This window comes from Cryptomeria japonica, chromosome 1 (assembly GCF_030272615.1).
Source record: "Cryptomeria japonica chromosome 1, Sugi_1.0, whole genome shotgun sequence".
Lineage (NCBI taxonomy): Eukaryota > Viridiplantae > Streptophyta > Pinopsida > Cupressales > Cupressaceae > Cryptomeria > Cryptomeria japonica.
Window position 1 is genome coordinate 518,329,194 of NC_081405.1, and position 12,553 is coordinate 518,341,746.

The following is a 12,553-nucleotide window of genomic DNA, read 5'->3' on the forward strand; positions in this document are numbered from 1 at the left end:
TTGGATTATGCATATCCCCACAACTGTCTAAAATGTCTCACATTTGGAGGGGTAGTAAAAATTTCAATCCTAGCTTCTTACCTCCTTATCGTTGCTTGTTATAGTTTTCATTTTACATTGCTTTTGTATGATAATATTTATCTTACGTAATTTTTGTTTTATGTAAAGTTTTTTATCTTGCAAGTTCATCTTTCAAGTTGCCATGTGCACTATCGCGTTAGTTGTGGAGACTCCAAGGCTCTCACAACACCTTGTAGTACTTTCATCCCATATTGGGTGTAGCCTATTCCTAAGTAGGATCTCTTGGGTGATCATCTCTACCATGGCATCCTTGGCCACACATGTGAACCAACCATTTGCTTTGATCTTGCTATCTCCCACTAGTACTTGTGGGCACAAGGAATAAAAACAAGCAAGGTGAGAAAATGTATTTGGTTATACTATATCTCTTGATGAAAAGTTGAAGAGTGAATTGGATGATTGAACAACAATCATGAGCCTCCTAGTGCTAGTATTGTAGCTGATTGTACTTACATGAAAAAAGATGTAAACTTTTGTGCATCTTTAGATAATTCCAAAGTTGATACTTTGGTTGCATGATATTAATGATATAGTTCAATATAATATACATAAATGGATCAATTAACAAAACAATCACACTATCATTTAGAAAGTTATCCAACATAATTTATATTTGTGAGTCAATATATTTGACTTGAAAAAAAATTACATTTTTGACAGATAAATAATTCATTTCTTACAAATTCAAAACTAAGTCTCATCTTATACCAAAGGGTTGTAGTTCAGTTGGTTAATGTAATGGTATGTTACTTGATTATATCATTCACCAATGTTCAAACACTCGAAAGGTTGAAATGGTAATGGATGTAGCCAAGATCATGCCTAGGATAACTTTGGGAATAGATACCTCTCAATCCTAAGCTTTCAACTCTCAACAAAAAGATATCAACTTAGACTTGTACTCTCATATTAGATAAGAATATCTTATAAAAATGTAAGAAGAGTCATCCACGCCATAATTATAAATAGAAGGAACTTGACATATTGTCATTAGGCATAGATTCAACAATTATGCTACATTGATATCACTCAACATTTTGGACTATGGTTCCCCAGTTCAGATGAATGAATCAAATGCAGAAATATGGCTTAAACCCTGCAAATTTGAACATCATGTTAACAGCTGTTGTAAAGCATATATACCATTCTTAGTCAACGGGCTAGAGGAAGAGTGTGATAAGATATATTATACCATAAACTCGTATGTGTTGAAGTCAAAGCATCCCAGTTCACTACGCTTGCATTCCTATATATACAAGGCATCTATTTGCTTCCCTTTATCTGCTAAATTTGATGAGATTGAATGTTGCTGGTGACTCTCCAACTGCTCCAATAATTACATTCAAACAAAATCATATCTATAGTTGAAACGTTTACAATAACTTTAATGGTAAACAAGAATCTAATGAAAGACTGGGAGCAGGAAGTACGCTTCGATTGTTGGATAGGTTTGGACGGATTTCACTAATACTGTTCATGTTTTCTATGTTTGTAGACAGGTCAATTTGGCTTTTATATTGTGAAAGCTCAAGAGTACAGAGCATTATGGAGTGGGCTAATAGCCTTTGCCACACATATAACAATCAAGTACACTCTCTGAAAGCGATCCATCCCTGTATTACAAGCCACAATTTTCAAACCCATTTACAGAAAACATGACCTAGACTATGGCTACAAACAGAAACTACTCGCCCTCTGTAATTAAAGTTTAGTTTCAATAGAGACAGCCGAAGGAAACAACTATCTAATTATCAGAATACATCATAGAATTTTGTACATCATAGAATTTTGATTTTTTATCTTAAAAAATCATTTGTAACTTGTTCACTATACCATTATTTCAAATGAATAACGGCAATCTTCATCAATAAAAAATTAAAAATTAGAACTTTAATTACCTATATAACATCCCACCGTAAATGCTATAATGCATCTTCTTGGCTGAACACCCAAAACTTCACCTGAACGGACACAAACTTCACCCTTCCCACCATTATTACTTCCCAAGCCCTTTCCTTTCAGTTAACCCAACCGAAGCTCTGTTCTCTCATCATCGCAATCAAACCCAACTGCAAAACCCACTTTTGCATTATCATCATGCCATAATTGCCTCACATAAAAGCTGACATTAATTTTGATATTGCAGAGTGATTAAGTTTTAAAAAACCAAAAGTATAGATTGGAAATGGGTACCTGAGCCAAGGATGCCTTTGACGTCTTGTGCAGAGGAGCGGGTTGTCGCCCAATGCAACCGACAATATGGCCTCCGCAACCTTGATACTTAGCTTTCTTCTTTCCCTGCAAACACCAACACAGTTTTACAGGCCTACTGTCTTTCATTTCCCCCTTCACAAAATAGGCTTACAAGACCTTAAACCCGCTGCACATAAACAAAACCCTAATTCTCCAACAAAAAAGTTCAAAAATCGGTCGTTACTGCAAAATCATCACTCTATGATTCAATCCTTCCTCCATCAAATCCCTGTACATAGCAGAATATCACAAGAGATAAGTGGAAACATGCTGAAAATACATGAACATCTAGTTAGAATCAATCCTTGCGGTTCTTTAGTCCCAAATGCAGAAAGATATTCGCCTTAAGGAATTGGGAGACTTCAAATACGTGAGAGTAATACTGAAGCAAATTGCCTTAAACTAATGAGTAAGGAAAACAAGGTGAGCGGTGGAAACTGCTCACAGCGCCTACTAAATAGAGCGCAGCGATTTTTGGAGGTGTGATAGGCTGGCCGAGCGTTGATACTGCCTACTTTGCAGAACTCGCTCGAGCGGGCCTCCCACAAACTTCCCACCAACTCAAATTTTAAAGTGGAAAATTTATAAATATAGGCGGCTGATAGGAAATAGAGATAAATTTAAAAAGTTGAACACAAGGCCTCATCCCTTAATAATATTGGAATTTAGTACTCATCTACAATAGATTTCCGTGAACTCAATAAGAATCATTCAACTTCACCAACATACTAAGGGTCCATTGACAAATAATAATCTTTTGGTTACAAACATAAATGAAGAGTCACCTTTTCAAAGTGCCCATTTTGAAGAAGTTGAAAGGTCTTCTATTGGCTATTTGTTGTCTTTTTCTATTCGCTGTGTTGTCTTTCTAGGTGGGCATGTGTTGCTCATCAAAAGGGGTGTGGATTTTTCAAGTGGTTTTAGCCCATGGTTTTGGTTTCCCCCATACAAAAATTACTATAAATCATCATTCAAAGGTGAGTCTTTCATTTCAAAGTTTAAGAAGCAAATCTTGTAGCTCCAACTTGCAGATTTCTAAAGCCCATGTGGCTAATGTTTTGTAAGTGTTGATATTGTAATTCCATTTTTATTAAAGTAATAGAAAGCAAGTATTTCTTTCTTGAATTTTTTGTGTTGTTGTTGTGTTATTGTTGTTGGGTGGAGTAGCCCTTGATTAGTAGTATTAGAGCATATTTTTGGGCATGTAAGGGGAGAGCCCTTCATCAATGGTATCAAAGCATGTGTTTGGGTGTGTAAGGGGAGAGTCCTTCATCAGTAGTATCAAAGCTAGTGTTCTTGAGCATGTAGACAAAGTGTTGAATGCGAGATTGTCTAACACCATGATATGTAGGTGGAATGTATCTATAAGTTGCAAGAGGAGTCACGTAGAGGATTTTTGGAGCAAGTGTTCCTAAGCGTGTAGAAAAAAACACCGAACATGAGGCAGTCTTGCACCGGGATTTGTGGGTGGAGTGTGTGCGTTGTTTTTTAGTAGTGTTTATGAGCATGCAGGTAGAGCATTGAATGTGAGGTAGTCTTACACCAAGATCTGCACTAGAGTGTGTGAGTTATTGCAAAGAAGTGTTCTTGAGTGTGCATATAGAACATTGATCATGGCGTAGTCTTGCACAAGGAACTGTGGTGGAGTGCATGAGTTTTTATAGAGAAATATTCATGACCGCCAGACAAAGTGTCGAATGTGAGGTAGCCTTGTACCAAGATCTATGGGTGGAATGCATAAGTTATTGTAGAGTAGTGTTCTTGAGTGTGTAGGCAGAGCGTCGAATGTGAGGCAATTTGCACCAATACCCGAGGGTGTTGGTAAGAGGATCTGTAAGGCTTTGAAAAGTTGAAGATATTAAACAAAAGAAGAAAATGCCATTTATCATTGGATGGATTCTAAGGATTCATATACTTGTGAGAAGAGGAAGAAAATAAAGAGATAAAATGATAGAGATGCAACAATAGCTACATAATTTAAGAGAAGACATTGAAAATAGAAAAGAAGAGATGAATAGACGTGAAGGTGAATCAAATTATTTTTCTAATGATGTTTTGATTGCAAGAAAGAGGGAAGATGTAATAGAGTGTCATACATGTAGCACTAAAAAAGAAAATGAAGCTACATTAGAGGACTTAAAAGGTCTAATATTTGATGAAAGAATTGATGAAAATGAAGATGAAGAAGATTTTGTAGTAGAGACATGTCCATCATCCAACATACATTTGTATACATATAACATCCTCATCTTTAAGAGATTTTGCAATAGATGGACTTTGAAGATCCCTTATTTGATGAGAAAATTAACAAATATGAGGATGTTATCTTATAAGAGTAGATTAGAAGAATCAATAGCTTCTTGAAAGTTGACCCTGAGAATGTGAAAGAGTTTCTATCAAAGGCAAGTCTTTGTGAAGGCTTGGAAATATTGAAAATAGAGGAGGAAAGTAAAGAAAGAGTTGTAGCAAAAGATGAAGTTGCAATAATATGTGCGTATGAAGACAATGAGAGAGTGTTGATGGGGACACGTCTTTGGGAAGACATGATAGAAGAAAAGAAAGAGATTGCAGTTGTGAACTTGGTGTTATAGTAGACAGAGAAAAATAAATATGAAGGTGTAGCAGAAATTGTGAATTGTCCTTTGGAAGGCATGAGGATGATGGAAAACATCGAGCAATAGATTATGGAGAGATTGGTTGAAAGAAAGGGATAAAAAATAAATAAAAGATTGTAGATTTTGTATTTGAGGATGCTAGAGAGAAATATGTTGACGTGTTGAATGTAGAGGAGATTGTAGAGTGCATTTAGTGGAGGTGGTTAGATTTAGGTGGGTTAAATCTCATAAAGAAGAGGAAGAATGTTGAGTGGTGAGATGGGGAGGAATGTTGAATAGAGCAACACTTGGAGGTGGAGATCAGACTATATTAGAGTATATTCCACATTAAGGAAGAGGAGTATAGAACATAATTGTCAAATGAGAAGGATGATTTTTCTTCATAGGTATTGGAAGATAAGAAAGAAGAACCAATTTGAGGTACCTATTATAGTGATGGGGTTCGAGAAAGATTGTTTGCAATTTGAAAGGGTGGCTCTACCATCCAACTCCATTTCGTGAAACTAAGTTTGCAAAAAAAAATTATATTCCAAGTGTCTAATGTGAGAGCATCCATGGGTATAGAGCAATCTTGCATCACCCAAAAATATCGTTTATCATAATTTTGATAAGGTTAGGCAAACAATTTTAAATAAGTGCTAAATGTAGGCTATTATATGTCTTCATGTTCCTTGGAAACTATTCAATGGGACATAGGAGATAAAATAATTTATTATTTATGGCCTATGTCAAAGGTAAAATGTAATTTTCAAGGTTGACACGCGTGAATGCTGATTATAAAGCAAAATGAAGGAATTTTCCACCTAGGTGTCTACTTTGGGAAGTGAGAACATCTTGTTTACACATGTAAATGAAGGTTACAAAGCATAATGGAGGAATCTCTTTCTTGCATACCCACTTTGGGGAAGTTGAATAGTCTTCTATTGGCTATATATTGCTCATCAAAAGGAGGTGTCTATTTTCCAATAAAGTGGCACACATCCCTTAATTTAACTATATTGGTTCATGTAAATAACTTGTGTGATTAATTATATAAAGTGATACTACTATATTTTACAAGTAGCCACTAAAATAACTACATACCTAGCCTAAATATATTAGTAGCTTCACACTCTATAATAGAGTGCTTCTTAGATTAAGTACCCCTTGTTGTGCACAAGATGTGTAGTAAGAGTTCCCAATGATGATTGTTAACACAATAGGCACCTGATATAACTAATGGAAGGAGACTTATAATGGCTATTAGCACAAGATTATTCTTTATGAGTATTGGAGGGAGACCAATATGTGATGCTAAATTAGTTATTCATTAGGTTTATTAGTTAATAATAATAAATTATTTTACTAATCAATAACCATGAATATTCGTTTCAAATATATTTGTAAGATATAATTACAATAAAAATTTCCAAAATAAAGATTGCAAAGAAGATGGATTGATAGAGTATAATATAGATGTCTTTTAAGTTATTATTAGCATTGATTTTTTTTATTCATCAATAAAATATTCCCATACATTAGTGTGAAATGAAGGTGTTTAGGATGGTTCTCTCTACTCAAGTCACAAACCATTGGGGCTTTCATTATGGATAATTATGTTTAAATCCTCACAAGACATATTAGATTGTGATAAATTAGTTAAACAATGACGTTAAAATTTGAGAGTGGCATAATGATTTGAAATGGATCAAGTTCAAGTTCACTTAGTTAAGTTAGGTATCACCATCAAAAGCCAATGCCCTTGAAGGTTTGGTAGTTCACATATACTCTTAAAACCCAATTTAAGAAAATATAAAAAAACCAAGGTTGCAAACTGAATTAAGAGAGCAAAACTTATAAGTCCAATGAGTAATTCAAACATTCACAAAGTTGATGTTAACATGAAAAATAATCATTAATTACCATTTTAACAAGGGTAAAAACAATCTTCCTAATTTACCTAGGGTCAAGTAGATATCAATGTGCAATATAAGCATGTAGGATATCTTTGTCAACTATCACAACTATCCCATATTAGATAAAATACAAAGTCCAATTGATCAAGAGGAGCTAAATAAATTGGATTTTGGATGTTTTGAGTTCTCTGGAATCTTTGAATTTCTATTGAAGATCTTTTGAATTCTTTTTGTATTCCTTATGCACTCTTGTTGTAAAATAACTCCAAGGGACCAATGTGAAAGGGTTATTTGGTTGCATTTAGTAGAGTTGTGATTTTTTCTCTAATCTATAATGATTGCTATTGATTGCAACTAAAGATAATAAATAGAATAAACCAAAATAAATAAAATAAGAAAAAAAAATGAAACTAAATTTTGAATACAACAAAAATGTCTGCTTTATTTTGGAACATCTCCTTGAATAATACTCACTTAAAATAAGGGGAAAAGAAGAAGAAGAAGAAAACTACTTAAGAAATCACTTCCCTAGCATCCTTGGATGCCTATCAAAACATAAAATCACCCACTAAAAATGGGAACCTAGGTACTCACATATTCCCCCTTGGAAGAAAATCACTAACACATTTGCAATAAGGGAAATTGCATAATCCAAAAGGAAAGTGGACAGGCAATTGCATATTCCCCTAAAAGCAATCTTCCTAATTTAGCTAGGGTCAAATCTATACATACATAATAAATGTATGTAGGATGGATTTGTCAACATTTAAAACCATCCCATATTAGACAAAATACAAAGTTTGGATGATTAGGAGTATCTTAAGCATTTGGACTTTATATACTTAGATTTCTCTAGACTTTTTAGCTTTCCTTCAAAGTTCTTTTGAGTTCTTTTATTTCTTGTACACTCCTATTATATAATAACACCAAGGGGCCATTGCAAAAGGGTTCCTTAGTTGTATTTAATAGAGTTATGACAAATATTTTTTTCTCTAATTTATAGTGGTCACCATTAATTGCACTTAAAGACAACAGTTATTTAAACAAAAAATAACAAACAATAGGGAAATTCATTATAGGGAACAAAAGGGAACCAAATTCAGAATCAAACAAATGTGCCTTCTTTATTTTGGGTTGAATTGCATGTTCTTCAACAACATTTGTTACATACTCCAAAAGGAAAGTGGCTAGGTGGTTATATATTACGTTGAAAATAACTCACACATTTGTAGTAGGGTAGTTGTTGTTGAAATGTGTTGTATTAGGCATTAGCAGGTCAATCTTTTGGTGCAATGACAACTGTGTTTCTAATAGTTGCATACTATAAAAGAAATACAACAAGCATAAATTAGACTATTGTGAATCATCCTCTTCATATTTTCATAATTCTGAATCTACTTGTTCAAAGAACTCAAGAAATTGAATACCATGGCTTGCCCTTCCACCACGTTAGGTTATTTTCTAACCTTGGCATAATTTCCTCCTCTACTTCTAGCCTCTTTTTGGACCATGAATTGTCCTCCTTCGCCAATTTTTTCTCTTTTTATTTTTGCTTATCTCATTACTTGTCCAACCTTTTGTTGAAATTATAAAAAAATAATTAAAAATATTAATCAAGTTAAGGGAATAATTAATTTACAAGGTGTTTTAACCTTCTTTGTATTATGCTTTATAAGCATCCTTTAAAATTATTCTTTCCAATTCTTCTATGTAGTTTCTAATTTTCCATGAATTTTTCCACTTTCATCATAGATGATCAAGAATCCTATTTCCTCTTCATCATTTTTTCTCTAATATATCAAGCTCTCTCTCTCTCTCTCTCTCTCTCTCTCTCTCTCTCTCTCTCTCTCTCTCTCTCTCTCTCTCTCTCTCTCTCTCTCTCTCTCTCTCTCTCTCTCTCTCTCTCTCTCTCTCTCTCTCTCTCTCTCTCTCTCTCTCTCTCTCTCTCTCTCTCTCTCTCTCTCTCTCTCTCCATAGATCATCATATTATTTCTCTTATTGTTTATCATTCTCCCTTGATTCTATCTTATTATGATAGTTTGTCAACCTAATTTCCACATACTCACAACTGGTACCCTTTCTGTTCATTCAACTTTAATTGAATAGTAAAAGGCTATCGTAGCTTCACCTCGTGTTGGGTGCCTTACAATAACAACTTATTTCCTAGGTCATCTAAGCATTCTATTATTTTAGCAAAACAATCCACTCTAGCTCTATGCTTCCACAACCAATTCATCCCCAAGATTATATCATACTCTACAGTCCTTGAGTGGCCATAAAACCAACTCTTTTCAGAAATTTACTTAATAGCTTAGGAGATAAAGATTTATGTAGCTCCAGTATCTGTAAGTAATGTTATGGGATTCCCATAAAGCGTACATGTTGTCTTGATCGGGGTGATTAGATACTCCACTTGTATGTTATCCATTACAACATGGATTCTTTGTTGGAACGATGCTTGTCAAGTTGGAAAAGGGTTTGTTTGTTGTTGCCCTCCCTAATCCTTTGTCAGGAATTGGTTGGCATAATTGTAATAACCCACCAAAATCGGTTCAACAAAATTGAGTAATATTTTTTTTTTCCATTATGTTTTAAATTCAATTGCATACTCTGGGCATCCATCCAATTAGGATTAGGCATTCATCCATCCGGGATGAGCTTCTAACCATACGGGTTAGGTAATTGTCCATACGGAACGTAAATTTCCATCTATCCAATACGGGATAGGCATCTACCCATACGGGGTAGGCATCCATCCAAACGGGATAGGAGATGCTCTGGCCAGAGACTTAGACTCATCGGGACCATTCGGGTCCTGAGCCACTCACTAAGTACTACACTCTTCTAACAAGAATGCACCGAGGTCGCCGTCCTTAGGAGTAATTAAAAATAATACAAGCTTGAATTCTGCCTCGGAATTTGGCTTAAAGCCTCGAGAAGTCAAGCGAATCCATACGGGATTCCTTCCGAGTATGCATTGAATTAAATTGATTATCTTATCTTTCAATTAGGATTCTTACTCAACCAAGCCTAGACCCCACCCACGAACGCCTGAGTACAAGGGACAACTCCATCCCAAGACTGCCTACATACCCGCTTCGGCACGGGATCAAGGCGTAAAATATGTAGTTCTATTTTCTAATCTATGGTTTGATGTAAACTGATTTGTGGGTACGCAACCCTTTCTAGGGTCAGTGTCCCAGACAGTTTCTCTGCGGTTGCTACCCACGATGGTATCACTTAAGCGAAGGCTCAAGATGGCCTATTGCTTGTGGCCTAAAAAAAAAAGAAAATAACTAGATCCTAATACTTATCATGAATGTCACCCAATTGCAAAACGCCAATATCCCTTCAAAAAAAGAAATCAATTTCATGAGAGCTTTTAACTTGACCATCCCTAAGAGGGGTTTACTATGGTTTATCTCAACGGATGTGAAAATCATTTAAAAGTTATCTTATTAAATTATCGATCCAAGGGGGATTACCCGCCCCTCGGATTTTAACTTCCAAATGTCCCTTATTACTCCCCGACGATTTATAGGGACGATGCCACAGACGTCGTTGATGCAGCTTTATTAGGCGTTAAGTGCAGTAGTTCAACACGACAACATTACCCGTAAGCGTGACCCAGAGGCACCATATATACCGAACGCTGCTAGTTTTGGTTTTCCAACTTCCTTTGTTTAGTTTTCTAACTACGAATAACAAAAATGAAAGCGTAAATAATTGAAGTAACTACTTGAAGTGTAGTTTGCATAATAACGACCATCACGAAACTTGCATAATAGTAATTGCATGAAAGATGTAATTATTCCACAAATAATTCGCATGTTATGAACCATCAATGAAAGCAATTAATCTATGAGCAACTTGCATGATGTAAGAAGGCTTAACGAGTCCAAAATAATGATTAAATTTAAGCATTTGTATTAATGTAAGTTAATCTCTAAAGACCAATCAAGTGTCCCAATGATTCTTAATGGGTTGAGTAACTTAATTTTAGAAGAATATAGTCTACAATTTTAAAACTTACTAAGGGTAATTTAATTATGAACTTGCTACATATTAGCCCAATTTTTTTTTTTCTAAGTCGAAATACGATATCTTAAAGCTTACACTAAAAAAAGAATTCATTATTTCCTAAATGCCATTTCTATCAAATTAAAAAAAAATTTAATTAAATAACCAATAGTAATTGACATAGAGTATTAATTTATAAAAAAAAAACCCCAATTTAAAATTTCAATTTACAAATTTGAAAGGGAAAAGAAACTTTTAATTAAATAACTTATTTTACTTGGGTAGTAAATAGGGTGCGGGGTGGGGACCACGGGTCCCATCACCCCTGCGGCCCTGCATGCGCAGGTCCGCAGAGATGAGGGGACCCGCGAGCCCCTCCGTACTCCTGCGACGGTTACAATGTAACCGTCCTGCATGCCGACGTCCATTTTGCATTAAACGCCATGCGTTACGGAGGTTTAAGGGATTTTTCTTAAAGTTTGAATGATTTCCCTCTTTTTTTTTGTGTTTATTTATATATATATATATATTTATATATATATATATATTTATATATATATATATATTTATATATATATATATATATTTATATATATATATATATATATATTTATATATGTTTTTATATATATTATTATTTGATGCAAGAGTATTGTATTTTTAAATTATTGAAATCACTCAGAGAAGGGTAGATAACAGGTCTGTTAGAAATAATAATAATAATTACAGATTAAATTTCAGGGACAAATACAATGAAGCAGTAACCAGAGAGGTTCTTCTTCTTCTTTTTTTTTTTCATTTCTTTTGTTCTTCACACAGGGAGATCTATTCACAGAGAAAGAGATAATTTATTTATACACACAGGGAAAATCTTTCACAAAGGGGAAATGTTAAACGTATTTCTACAGAGGATTTAGAAAACTAGAAGATGAGAAATCTTAGAGAGATTGATTACAGCAAGATCCTTTCGAATACACAGTTCAGACTTTAAATCAATAATCAATAAACTAGAGAAAAGAATACATTCAGACTTTAAATCAATAACTAGAGAAAAGATTTTGGAGAAAGGAGATGAAGGTAGTTCTAAATTCAAATCTAAAACTTAATAAGATATTTTAACGATTTAATCTGGATGAATCTAATTCTTATCAAAATTTGAAATGAATGGATCTAATTTTTATCAAAAAAAATCTGAAAACAATGAATCTAATTTTCATCAAATGGCTCTAATCTCCTAAACCATTTAATCTACTTCTTATCAAACTGAAACTAATTTTTTTATCAAGAATCTGAAACAAATGAATCTCATTCTCATCAACAATTAAATCTACTTCTTATCAAAAAAAAAAAAAATTTCAAGAATCTGAAACAAATGAATCTCATTCTCATCAACAATTTAATCTACTTCTTATAAAAAACTGAAACTAATTCTTATCAAAATCTGAAACAAATGAATCTCATTCTCATCAACAATTTAATCTACTTCTTATCAAAAACTGAAACTAATTCTTATCAAAATCTGAAACAATGAATCTCATTCTCATCAAATGATTCTAATTTCCTAAATAATTTAATCAAATCTAATTTGCAACAAAATAAGATGCATGAAAACTAAATTTGAAAGAACCTGGGTGCTTGAAAATGGTGTAGAATCCTCTATGAATCTTCCTTGATCCTCCAAACTTGAAG

At 33.9% G+C, this 12,553-nt stretch overlaps 1 long non-coding RNA gene and 1 other non-coding gene across 2 annotated transcripts; one reads left to right on the forward strand and one right to left on the reverse strand.

Moving 5' to 3' along the window:
• Nucleotides 1-1,678: 1,678 nt before the first annotated feature.
• LOC131070299 (uncharacterized) lies at nucleotides 1,679-2,884 on the reverse strand. The gene is made up of 2 exons (XR_009112304.2): nucleotides 2,275-2,884; nucleotides 1,679-2,150 (listed from the first exon to the last, which is right to left on the reverse strand). It is a non-coding gene; the product is annotated as an uncharacterized LOC131070299 (long non-coding RNA).
• On the forward strand, nucleotides 2,727-2,880 carry LOC131070332 (U12 minor spliceosomal RNA). Its single transcript, XR_009112308.2, has one exon. It is a non-coding gene; the product is annotated as a U12 minor spliceosomal RNA (small nuclear RNA).
• Nucleotides 2,885-12,553: the final 9,669 nt, after the last annotated feature.